We start from the raw sequence: 12155 nt of genomic DNA, 5'->3' as shown, positions 1-12155 counted from the left end.
GGCTGCTCTCACCCCTCGCAACCCACCTCGACAAGAGCCCCGCCTCGGGCCCGACAAGCACTGTTGCGTTGTCCAGTGCACGAGGAAAAGACGGGTGCTGGAGCATTTACAGTGTTTACAGACTCCAAGGTCTGCGACCTTTGGAGGCCCTGTCTGCAGGGTGAAGTCAGATGTCTTGTTAAACACCGTGCAGCTTGTGGAAAAACACGAGCTTCACTGTTTCCCACAAGCTTCTTCAGCCACAATGTGAAGGCGGCAGAGAGGTGCGCGCTCATCTCAATGAAAACCTTCAGAGGATGCGCATGCTGCATCCCAGGAGGTGTCTCAGAATAGAACTCGAAGCACGAGACGAGACAGACACTCCCTGCTGGCGACATGCAGAGGGATCCGGTGCCCTCCTTATAGGATCATACAGCTACAGGCCTGGTTGGGAAGAGTGTAGGCAGGTTCATGGCCATCTCACCCAGGTCATGCTGCTGTAATTCCAGATGTGTGTGTATTGGAAAATCATGCATATGCAATAGCTTTGAGGCAAGAAATAGTCAGGATGCAATAAAGATGCCATCACCTTTCTTTTGCATTGCATTGGATGTACCCAACATTTGTAATACTTACATGTTATCATGTACAGTGGTAAGCACTCAAAGTAAAGCAAACACAGGACCATGGAAACAGGTGAAACGTATACTAACACTCCTGAGACAATTTGTAGCAGTCTGTGAAGGTTAATTATGTTACATGCCACTGATTGCCATTTTTGAACAACATTTCCATAGACTGTCCATTGCAAAAATATATTTGTCCTGGATAACTGGTGTAAACATGCCCTTTTTTCACCCGTTAGTCGAAGCAAATCCGTTTTTACAACTGGCGGCTGCCCTAAAAGCAACAAAAATATATTTTTTAATTTGTTAATTTCAGTTTCAAATATAGGTAAATCAGACCATGAAAGGCAAAGACGGATCGAAGGAAGCAGCGCACTTCTTTATTACCAGGTTAACATTTTAAAAGAGACCTTTGTGACTCTCTTATAGATTAATAAGTTATTCTTTTTTTAATAATCAGGTGGGATCAAACTTCTGCATCCCAGGCCTTGTGAGTGCTCAAGGCTGCCTTGCTTGATAAAGAGAGCACCTGACACTTTGAAACAGTCTTAGCCTAGAGGGAAGGATAGCTTAAAATGATCTACATGCATAATTAACCCTGGAGAAAGGCAGCACTTTAAATTGACTTTTTTAATGTGATTTGAAATAAATGCGAGCGTAACTTTTGGGATGAATCTCTTACCCTTCTCCCATTGTCGCTATGATTTCGGGTCCGAAATATTTTGTGTCAAAGTGTTGTTAGGCGGTCAATTATTAAGCACAAATATATGTTAGAATGTTAACTACTTGAGGAACTGCGGCAGACACCCAAGTTATTTTCAGATGGGAGTTAGCGAACATTAAAAACACAGTATGGAGGGAATTATTTTTACAATGCGTTTGCAATAATAAAACACCACACTAATAATTGACAGGAAATACAACAAGCATTTGCAATGCAATAGGTCTCGCATTATTTAAGTTTGAGCTATTAGCATTGTAAATGGCAATTGTTTTTTGCTTTATGCTATATTTTTTTTTTACATAAAAAGCTTCATATAAAATATGTTTTATTAAAGTTATTTATGCAGTATCTAAATTTTGTTTGCATAAAACAGTATAATAATATCTTAGTAAAAAAGTCAAATATTTTAATGGAAATTCACCAAACGTTCATTTATGTGTTGGTTTTGAAAATAGCTAAATTAATAGCTTTGTCATTTACAATGCCAGTAGTTATAACTTTCGCAAATGTGACACCTATAGCATTTGTAATGCAACATTTGTATTTACGTGACTTAGATGTATTGATATTACAAATAACAATGGCTTTTAATTTTTTTTAATACTTAATAAAAGTGATTGTAATTTATAATGGCAATAGCTTAAACTTTTGTAAATAACTTTTGTGAAGATTATGTTCAGTGTATTTTATTGTAACAAAATCCAAGAACAGAAGTGAAATATTAACATCTTTTTGTGACATTTGTAATAAAGCTTGAAACATTGAGAGAACATATTTGTGCTGTGGTGGTGCTGAGTGATGCTGTGGTGGTGCTGAATGGGGCTGTGGTGATGCTGAGTGATGCAGTGGTGGTGCTGAGTGGTGCTATGGTGGTGCTGTGGTGGTGCTGAGTGATGCTGAGTGATGCTGTGGTGGTGCTGAGTGGTGCTGTGGTGGTTCTGAGTGATGCTGTGGTGGTTCTGACTGATAATGTGGTGGTGCTGAGTGACTGTACTCACTGTCACTCTGCACGCACTGTCACTCTGCACGCACTGTCACTCTGCACGCACTGTCACTCTGCACGCACTGTCACTCTGCACGCACTGTCACTCTGCACGCACTGTCACTCTGCACGCACTCTGCACTCACTGTCACTCTGCACTCACTGTCACTCTGCACTCACTGTCACTCTGCACTCACTGTCACTCTGCACGCACTCTGCACTCACTGTCACTCTGCACTCACTGTCACTCTGCACTCACTGTCACTCTGCACTCACTCTGCACTCACTGTCACTCTGCACTCACTCTGCACTCACTGTCACTCTGCACTCACTCTGCACTCACTGTCACTCTGCACTCACTGTCACTCTGCACTCACTGTCACTCTGCACTCACTGTCACTCTGCACTCACTGTCACTCTGCACGCACTGTCACTCTGCACGCACTCTGCACTCACTGTCACTCTGCACTCACTGTCACTCTGCACTCACTGTCACTCTGCACTCACTGTCACTCTGCACTCACTGTCACTCTGCACTCACTCTGCACTCACTGTCACTCTGCACTCACTCTGCACTCACTGTCACTCTGCACTCACTGTCACTCTGCACTCACTGTCACTCTGCACTCACTGTCACTCTGCACTCACTGTCACTCTGCACTCACTGTCACTCTGCACGCACTCTGCACTCACTGTCACTCTGCACTCACTGTCACTCTGCACTCACTCTGCACTCACTGTCACTCTGCACTCACTGTCACTCTGCACTCACTGTCACTCTGCACTCACTGTCACTCTGCACGCACTCTGCACTCACTGTCACTCTGCACTCACTGTCACTCTGCACTCACTGTCACTCTGCACTCACTGTCACTCTGCACTCACTGTCACTCTGCACTCACTGTCACTCTGCACGCACTCTGCACTCACTGTCACTCTGCACTCACTGTCACTCTGCACTCACTGTCACTCTGCACGCACTCTGCACTCACTGTCACTCTGCACTCACTGTCACTCTGCACTCACTGTCACTCTGCACTCACTGTCACTCTGCACTCACTGTCACTCTGCACTCACTGTCACTCCGCACTCACTGTCACTTCGCACTCACTGTCACTCCGCACTCACTGTCACTCTGCACTCACTGTCACTCCGCACTCACTGTCACTCCGCACTCACTGTCACTCCGCACTCACTGTCACTCTGCACTCACTGTCACTCCGCACTCACTGTCACTCCGCACTCACTGTCACTCTGCACTCACTGTCACTCTGCACGCACTCTGCACTCACTGTTTCTGCACGCACTCTGCACTCACTGTCACTCTGCACTCACTGTCACTCTGCACTCACTCTGCACTCACTGTCACTCTGCACTCACTGTCACTCTGCACGCACTCTGCACTCACTGTCACTCTGCACTCACTGTCACTCTGCACTCACTGTCACTCTGCACTCACTGTCACTCTGCACTCACTGTCACTCTGCACGCACTCTGCACTCACTGTTTCTGCACGCACTCTGCACTCACTGTCACTCCGCACTCACTGTCACTCTGCACTCACTGTCACTCTGCACTCACTGTCACTCTGCACTCACTGTCACTCTGCACTCACTGTCACTCTGCACTCACTCTGCACTCACTGTCACTCTGCACGCACTCTGCACTCACTGTCACTCTGCACTCACTGTCACTTTGCACTCACTGTCACTCTGCACTCACTGTCACTCTGCACTCACTGTCACTCTGCACTCACTGTCACTCTGCACGCACTCTGCACTCACTGTCACTCTGCACTCACTGTCACTCTGCACTCACTGTCACTCTGCACTCACTGTCACTCTGCACTCACTGTCACTCTGCACTCACTGTCACTCTGCACTCACTGTCACTCCGCACTCACTGTCACTTCGCACTCACTGTCACTCCGTGTGTGTGTGTTTGGGTGTCTACATAGAGCCTCTGAACCCCGGCACCAATGCTCCTGCTGCGCTAATGGAGGCTACGGCTCTGGTCGGTGCATCTGATTAACGAAGGAACTGAGATTAGAGAAGGTTTAAACCTAGTTCATGGCTCTGGGCCCACGGCAATGGAGTACTGTAATGTTGCTGCAGCACCTGGCCTCGCGCTTGTTACATTAGGGACAAGCGTACGTTTTCCGGTCCAAGGTGCTTGAATGTGCAGAAATGGAAGCGAGTGACAACGAACTTCTGCTGCATGTCTAGCTGCCACAATCTGATCCGAGGATGCATGTCCATTTTTCTGTACTACACCGGACACTCAACACTCCTCACTGGAAAGCACAGGGAGCACATTTCCTTAAATAATGTAAGAGCAGAAAGGTATTCCATCATCAAACCTGCACCATTAAAGGCCCTTCCATGATGTTAGCGTTTCTGACTCCCCTAGCTCCGATACCCCTGTGTCACATCCTGTTCGGTGACACACTAGCTCCTCCGAGAAGAACAGATTTTCCGGGAAGTATTAAGGAATATCTGGTTCTAGACAAGAAAATATACAAAGGTACCATGTGCAGCAGACAGCCGCCTTGTGCCCTACAGCACATTACACTCTATGACGCAATGCAAAATGGAGGGGGCCCACAGGCAGAATTTGAAGAGGGCCCCTGAGTCTCCCGTATCTCACAGACAAATCTTGGCCTTCAGTGTGGGCTCACTGGAGGATTTGCAGTCACTCTGCACCAGAATTACGGCAGGGTGTACTTTATGCCCTTTTTACATTAACATAGTCCCTCATATTCAAAACTCCCTCTCCGCCATTCTTCATGTCTCTACATGAAGGAAATGATGTCTGGTGAATGTTGGAGCTGTTCAACAGGGCCTCAAATCACAGCAGCGCGTATATTGTAAAAGCGGTGCCAATTCTGGAGGATTGCATGCAATACGTGTCCCCTCTTTTTGTTGAACACGGTCCTCTGCCTACCTCCTTTAATCCCACTTGTAAAAGAAATATGTGCTGTTAACAGTGAAAACGAAAGCCGGTTGTGACAGTGACTGTAAGTGCTCAGAGAAAACCTGCATTGCAGCATCAGTGTTCTGATGCACCGAGTCCTCTCAGCACCTCAGCCGTCCCCGCTGCTCCAGCCGGATCGTGTTGTTAGAAAGATGAGCTCCGGAGCTCATCCCTTGAAAGGCCTTGCCTGATAATGCGCAGGTAACACCTAGCGTTACTGAAATCCGGAAGTGAGTTTGATCGCAACACAAGGCAATCCGCAAGTCCTTTGGAGAGGCAGTAGTGGCTGGCCACTGAAGCACACATAGAGAGAGGACATTTCTGCTCTTGCCCGCATCCAGAGATAGATGCACACGTATGCATGCACACCTCCGCGCCAGTCAGACGTGCGTACATTCACAACTACAGGTGCAACGTCATATACACACATTAACACACACACGGGCCACCTGTGAGGGAATTAAACTGTGTCAATGTCCTGAAGAATAGGCTCAGGGAGCAACTCTAACGTGTGTTATATAATGAGTTGCGAACTTACAATACAAACCAAATGGGCACCAGGGGCATAGTACAGGCCCCTTCAAGCGGGGGAGGGGGCACGGTTGAGGGAGGCAGGGGGCTCTACTCGAAACTAAATTAAGCGAGATCACGTCCCTCGCCTCACACCCCCACCACCTCCTTGCGAGCCGCTTACCTTGTGCATTCCCTCTGCTGGTCAGCACCGCGATGACTTTACCGGCGCACGAAAGATTCTTAAGACACTTTTTGTCTGTCTGTTTGCCATGAACATTCCGTGTCTTCTACCAGGAAGTCAGGCAGGCCGGGCGGGACAACCGGAAGTAGGAGGGCGGGAGCCTACCCCGCCTCCCACGGAAGAGCCGCGATTGTTTGGCGCACCGGAGCAGGCAGGAGCCTACCCTGCGCCCCGGTGCCGAAGAAGGGAAGAAGAGTCTTGCTGCCGGTGGGAGCCGCTGCACTGAGGATGCCGGTGAGTGGGGCGTCGCCTTGTTGGGGGGGGGCGGGGGGCATCTGTGTGCGCGCGCGCGGCGGCGGACTGTGTATGTGTGTGAGCGTGCATGTGTGTGTGTATGTGTATGTGTCCTGGAGTCTGTGTGTATGCGTGTGTGTGAGGGGGGGGGGTTGCCTGTCTGGGTGCCTGCGTGTCTGTGTAAGTGTAAATGCGTGTGCGTGTGTGTGGAGCCGAGAGGAGAGGGGCTGGTGTGTGTGGAGGGGTCTCTGTGTATGCGTGTAGGTGACGGGGGTGTGCCTGTGTATGCGTGTGTATGTGCGCATGCGTGAGTGCTGTGTATGCGTGTGGCTGTGATGTGCGCATGCGTGAATGTTGACGCGCGTGCACGCAGCTCAATCCACGCTCGTCACAGTTTTGTGTCCCTCATTCCCCCGTGTCAGCCGACTATAAGTCTCCGCCCTGGACGCATCCTTCGGATGCGAATTCCAGGGCGAGACCTAAAAAAAGAGCTACACTAAAAATAGATACTCAAGCTGCCAGTAACAATGTCGTGCATTCATTTTGCACATGGGATTCGATTGCAAATTCTGCCAACATTTGTAAAACGTGAATTTTTGACTTTGAAGCTAAGTACGAACCGTCTAGGATAACTTCGCATTTAATGGGGTAGTCTATTAGGACTATGGTTAAACATTACAATAAAAAGAAGTGATTTGCGTGTTTAGACTGAGCAAGAACAATAAGCCTTGGAAAAGCAAATATGCACACTTCAGCACTATAGAAGGGAAAAAAAACTAGATGCAGTTAAAAGAACTTTACATCAAGTGACGCCAAGCAACAGGACGAGCAGAGGAACTAAAATTGTAAAAATAAGCTGGATACGTGCGCATAACCCCCGCACTCTGCCCCCATTCCCACATGTATACCACCTTCGCCCATACTGTATTCCTTATCCGGACAAGAAAAGGCCAACATACACATTCGTCACATAGTGGTCATTTGTTGGCCGCAGTTTATTAGGAATACAAAGAAACATGTATATACTTTGCATATTTTGGCATGTTATATCCTGACAAAACGTCCTTGTTATTGTCTCTTGGCACTTCTGGGTCGTTCTCTTTGGTAGGTTGGTTTTTACGCTCCCTTTGCGCGCGGAGGGGGTAGCTTCTGTCCCGGAGTTAGGCCCCCTCGCTACCTTGTCCGACTCTTGTTGTGCCCTGCCTTCAGGCGGGGGCTGGGCTGCAAGCGCCGTCTCCGTTTGCTACCCCCCCCATCATTGGTAGGCCAACTTCCTTCCCAGCCGTGAGGCATCCCAGAGAGAGTGGTCCTACACACCTGTCCTTAGGCCAACTCACCCAGCCGTGAGGCATCTGAAGGCGAGTGGACCTATTCTGGCACACCGCCCTCCGGTGTGCCTCCGTACCAACCGATATCAGCGTAGTTCTTCGCCACGCCATCTGGGAGGCTTCCGGCTCCCCGCGGCTCCCCCCAACTACGCCCTGCTCTTCCTGGTTTGCACCCTACCAAGAGCATCGCCTCCCATGGGTTGGCCCGACTTGAGCATCTCCCCTCTCTATCCCCCATGAGACTGTCTTCTTCCATTTTCTTTCCTCGGTGCCACCATGCGAGGCTTCCCGAGGGGCTTGCAGGATCATTGCCTCTACTTGTCCCATGGTGGTAGGCCGCCCTTGTCTTCTATACTGCCCATCTGTGCCTGCATAATGGGCGTAATTACATCTAAAGTTGAGGTCACCCCATCTCGCACTCTTTCCCTTGTCCCCGGGGACCAGGACACTACCAGCAAGCTGTCTGGGCCTGTTCTATTGAGATGCAGCCATCATTCCCATTCGGTAAACGTTGCATTGGTAAGACATTTGCTTAACTTTGTAACCGCCTACTCCCTTGCAATCTTGTCCAAATAATCATTTTATTATTTCACACTTTTGCCATTGCTTTTGCTTCTTCTAGTATCCAATATACCCACTCGATTGCGCATTTCATTGTGGTATTTCCACATGGGGCATTGTTCCTTACCTGCCACCCCGCCCTCAACTGTACTCATTTCTTCCTTGTAAGGATAGAATCATGGGTTGGCCCCACTGGGGTGGCAGAAAGCCTAACCGTCCTATTTGTAAAGCTCATGTTGCCACAGAGCATCTTTGCGCTGAATAACAGCTGCTTATGGTTGTTATTGACCTCAATACCTGACCAGGCTCTTGGCTTTATGCCAACTGTTGCCCTCTCGCATTTCATCGGCGAGAGTGTGAGCTACTGACCCCCTTTTGGACTCTGGAATAACAACCGGGCACCCTTTATCCTCCCGCCGAGATCTGTCTTCACTTACTGTAAACATATTGACTGCAATTTCCCGGCTGGTTTAGCCAAAAGGGATAGATATGATGAAGGCAGTTAGTGCTGGGGGGGGGGGGGGGGGGTGTTTTCTCTCTACCTTCTCCTTCTTCCCTATTCTACCCAGACTGCAGAGCTGCCGGATGTTTGACACAAAGTCTTTTTTTTTTTTTTGCAAGTTCTGTGCCAGCTCCTGGCTAACTGTATATTGTTATTACCAACAAGGGGAGTCTCGTGGTCCGCATGGTCCATGTCCCTTGCAGCAGGCACATTAACCCTCGGCCCTGTTTAGTATGACTAAAAGCCAGAACTTCCGAGTCAGAACTCCAACTACACAAGACTCTGCTCCTGCCAGCCCGTTGGGAGATTTCATGCCTTTCGATTGTTTCCTGCCAAATTGCTGGAGGGCAGAAATGAGGCTCTTAATCACAAAATTAAACTGGCATCGGCGCTGAACGGGTAGCTTATGCCCAGACAGCCGGTCCGCAGGAACCTTTTCAATCTAACTTATTTATTTACGCTGCAGTTTGCTCGGCTCTGGGTTTTTATTTCACACAATTTTGATGTCACAAATAGCCCCCTCCGTCTTCTCCTGTCTCTCTTGCCTTCCCCACACGCCTAAGGCCACAAAGCATTAAAATCTATGAAACACTGTTAACTGCTCGCTTGACTGGCCTTGGCCATTGAAAATCACTTGATGCCAGCCCTTAAACACGCTTTTTTATCACTGCATTTCTGGCGGTGCCAATTGTCATAATTTATTTATTTATTTATTTATTATTATTATTATTATTTTTTTAACAGTTGCTGATGTGTGGCTTTTCTGCACTCCAATGTGCATCGTAATAGTATATGTTCCTTTTTGACTAAAGAAAGCGATGCGCTCTTCAAAGCAAATAAATATATATATATATTTTTTTTAATTAACTGGAGGTCGGGGATTGAACCCGCGGCCTCATCGTACATGCAAAGCACGCGATCTACCACTGAGCTACATCCCGATGTTAGACTATGTGCCAGTGAAGTGGTGTAAAAACGGAACCAATTAATTTATTCAAATTATGTGTAAAGAGAAAAAAGTCCCAATCCCGCAACTCAGTCATGCCGTTCCCGAATCTTGCCCCGGTTACTTACCGGTAATCTTCATTACTCCGAGTATAGTCTTCCTCGCCACATGACTTACATAGTGAGCATCAGCTCCACGACAGAACCCTCCAAAGCAAAAAAAGCCTCCCACCCCCCCCAACATGGCCGACCAGTCCCACCTGACCTCTATAAGAGGCGGGCCGGCCCAACCAACAGCCTGAACTACCAAGCAAACTATGAAGCCGATAGCTAGACAGGGAGGGGGGGGGAATTCATGTGGCGAGGAAGACTATACTCGGAGTAATGAAGATTACCGGTAAGTAACCGGGGCATTACCTCCTCGTTAGTCTTCCTCGCCACATGACTTACATAGTGAGCAAATACCCAAGCCAACAAGGCTTCATTGACCACCATAAGAACAACACCACACGGTGATGCAGAGAAACCAACACAAGGTCGATTTAGAATAAATGAAACGAAAACAGGGATCACAGGAAACCTGGAATCAAGACATAAAGGAAAAGTAGGCCAACCAGGAGCCGCAGCTCCTGCACCCAGAACGGCCCCAGCGAAGTCCCCAGGGACAGCACCCCCCAAGACAATGCGATAGCGTTCCATGAACAAGGTGGGGGACGACCACGTCGACGCCCGACAAATCTCCACAGAGGAGACACCCAAGAAGGGGGCCCAGGACACAGAGCCACTCCCCGAGGACCGACCCTGGACCCCCGCCGGACCCACCGAACCCAGCGAAGCATAGGAAAGGGAGGTAGCCTGTGTAAGCCAGCGAACCAAGGCGGAAAGAGAGGGCTAGTGGCCCGAACGAACCGGACCAAAAGACACAAACAGGCCATCCCCCCCCCGGGAAAGGGAAGACGTGCGGTCAAGAGAAGCCAAAACAGCACGCCGGACAACCAGCCCGGACAAGAAAGGAACCATGTCGGCCGGGAAAGGCGGTAAAGACACCACCCGAGCCCGGGACACCAGGGAAGGAACCCCGGGAAGGAAACGGGGGACATGCCGGAGGAACAACCTGTCCGGCAAAACCCGCAAGAAGGGAGGGGAGCGGAGGCACGACCACCGCATGCCCATCCGCCCCGCAGACACCACTGCCACCAGGAAAAAACCACCTAAAAGGTGAGGAACCGCAAAGCCGCCGTGGCCCGGGGCTCAAAGGGCGGACCCTGAGGAGCTCGTAGAACGAGAGAGAGAACCCAAGGGGGAGACAGGCAGAGCGTCCGAGGGCGACGGAGAACACCAACTCCGGAGCCAAGCGAGCCACCAGGGAAACCAGCCCGTCGAACACCGGACTGCGGAAGGCCCGCAAGGCAGCCCACCGGGCCCAAGGAAAACCCCTCAGCCAGGAAATCCAAGACCCGCAAGGGGTCCACGGAGGCGGGGCCAGCACCAAGCCGACCGCACCAACGCGACCCCAGAAGAACAACCCCGAGCAAGCAGCGACATCCGCTCAAGAATCAGGCCTACAGATGGAGTCAGGCCAGCAGAAAGAGCCGGCTCAACACCGACTCCAGGAGCGGGGGACCCAACCACAGAACGGGAAGATCCGGGATCGGCCAGTAGGCCCGAACCGCCAGCTCGCAAAAGGAGAGGGTACCAGGGGCGGCGGACCCCGCCGGGAACCAAAAACAGGAACGCATCCCGAATTTGCGTGTCAACCATGCGCAGGGGCCAAGCTAAACTTCTCTGTAACATTCCAATATTAGTCCATGCGCTGCCGAAGCGAGCACCCAGGAGCACCCGGCCCTGCCCAAGCGAATCCAGCAGAGGACCCGTGACATCAGAGGGCACGGGGGAAACGCGTACAGCAGACCGAAAAGGTCAAGCGAAAGACAGGGCAACCACAAGGACCAGGGAGGAGAGAGTAGAACCTGGGCAGGAGGGCCGAGTCCCCCTCCGTGAACAGAGCCACCGGAGGCAGACCGAGTCGAGGCCCCAGGCGCTGAAACACCACCGGGGTCAGGGCGAGACCAGGCAACGAAGGCTAGATCCGACTCAGTCGATCCGCCCCCACCTAGTCGGACCCCGGGGGAAAGACAGCCCGAAGGGACAGGACCGGCGACACCTACACCACCCGGTCGACCGACCCGACCAAGACATGGGGACCCTGAAGCACCGGTGCAAAAGACGGCAGGCCAGGAGGACTGCCAGCAACCCCCGAAGCACGAGGAGTTGCGCGACTGCAGGAGATCCCAATGACCCCCAAACGCCCCTGCCAAAGGACGCCCCCCCCCCTGAATGAACCAGAGGGAAGTACCGGGACCAGGCACACGACCCCCGAAGGAGGACAAGCCCGAGACGGAAGCCGAAGGAACCACCGCACATAGAGCAGGGAGCCGACGGAGGAGAGACACCGCCCGACGTGAAGCCTCACCCACGAAAAAGACGAGGCCGAGAGGTATCACACGTCCCGACAGGGAACACCAAGACCCACACCCGGCGAAGAAG

The 12155-nt window shown here is 50.7% G+C and overlaps 1 non-coding gene across 1 annotated transcript; it reads right to left on the bottom strand.

The window, feature by feature from the left end:
- Window positions 1-11330: 11330 nt before the first annotated feature.
- LOC147685295 (U6 spliceosomal RNA) lies at window positions 11331-11437 on the bottom strand. Its single transcript, XR_015300828.1, has one exon. It is a non-coding gene; the product is annotated as a U6 spliceosomal RNA (small nuclear RNA).
- Between the last annotated feature and the right edge of the window lie 718 nt (window positions 11438-12155).

Source organism: Lissotriton vulgaris, chromosome 10 (assembly GCF_964263255.1).
Source record: "Lissotriton vulgaris chromosome 10, aLisVul1.2, whole genome shotgun sequence".
NCBI lineage: Eukaryota > Metazoa > Chordata > Amphibia > Caudata > Salamandridae > Lissotriton > Lissotriton vulgaris.
This window is presented reverse-complemented; position numbering and strand designations above follow the sequence as displayed.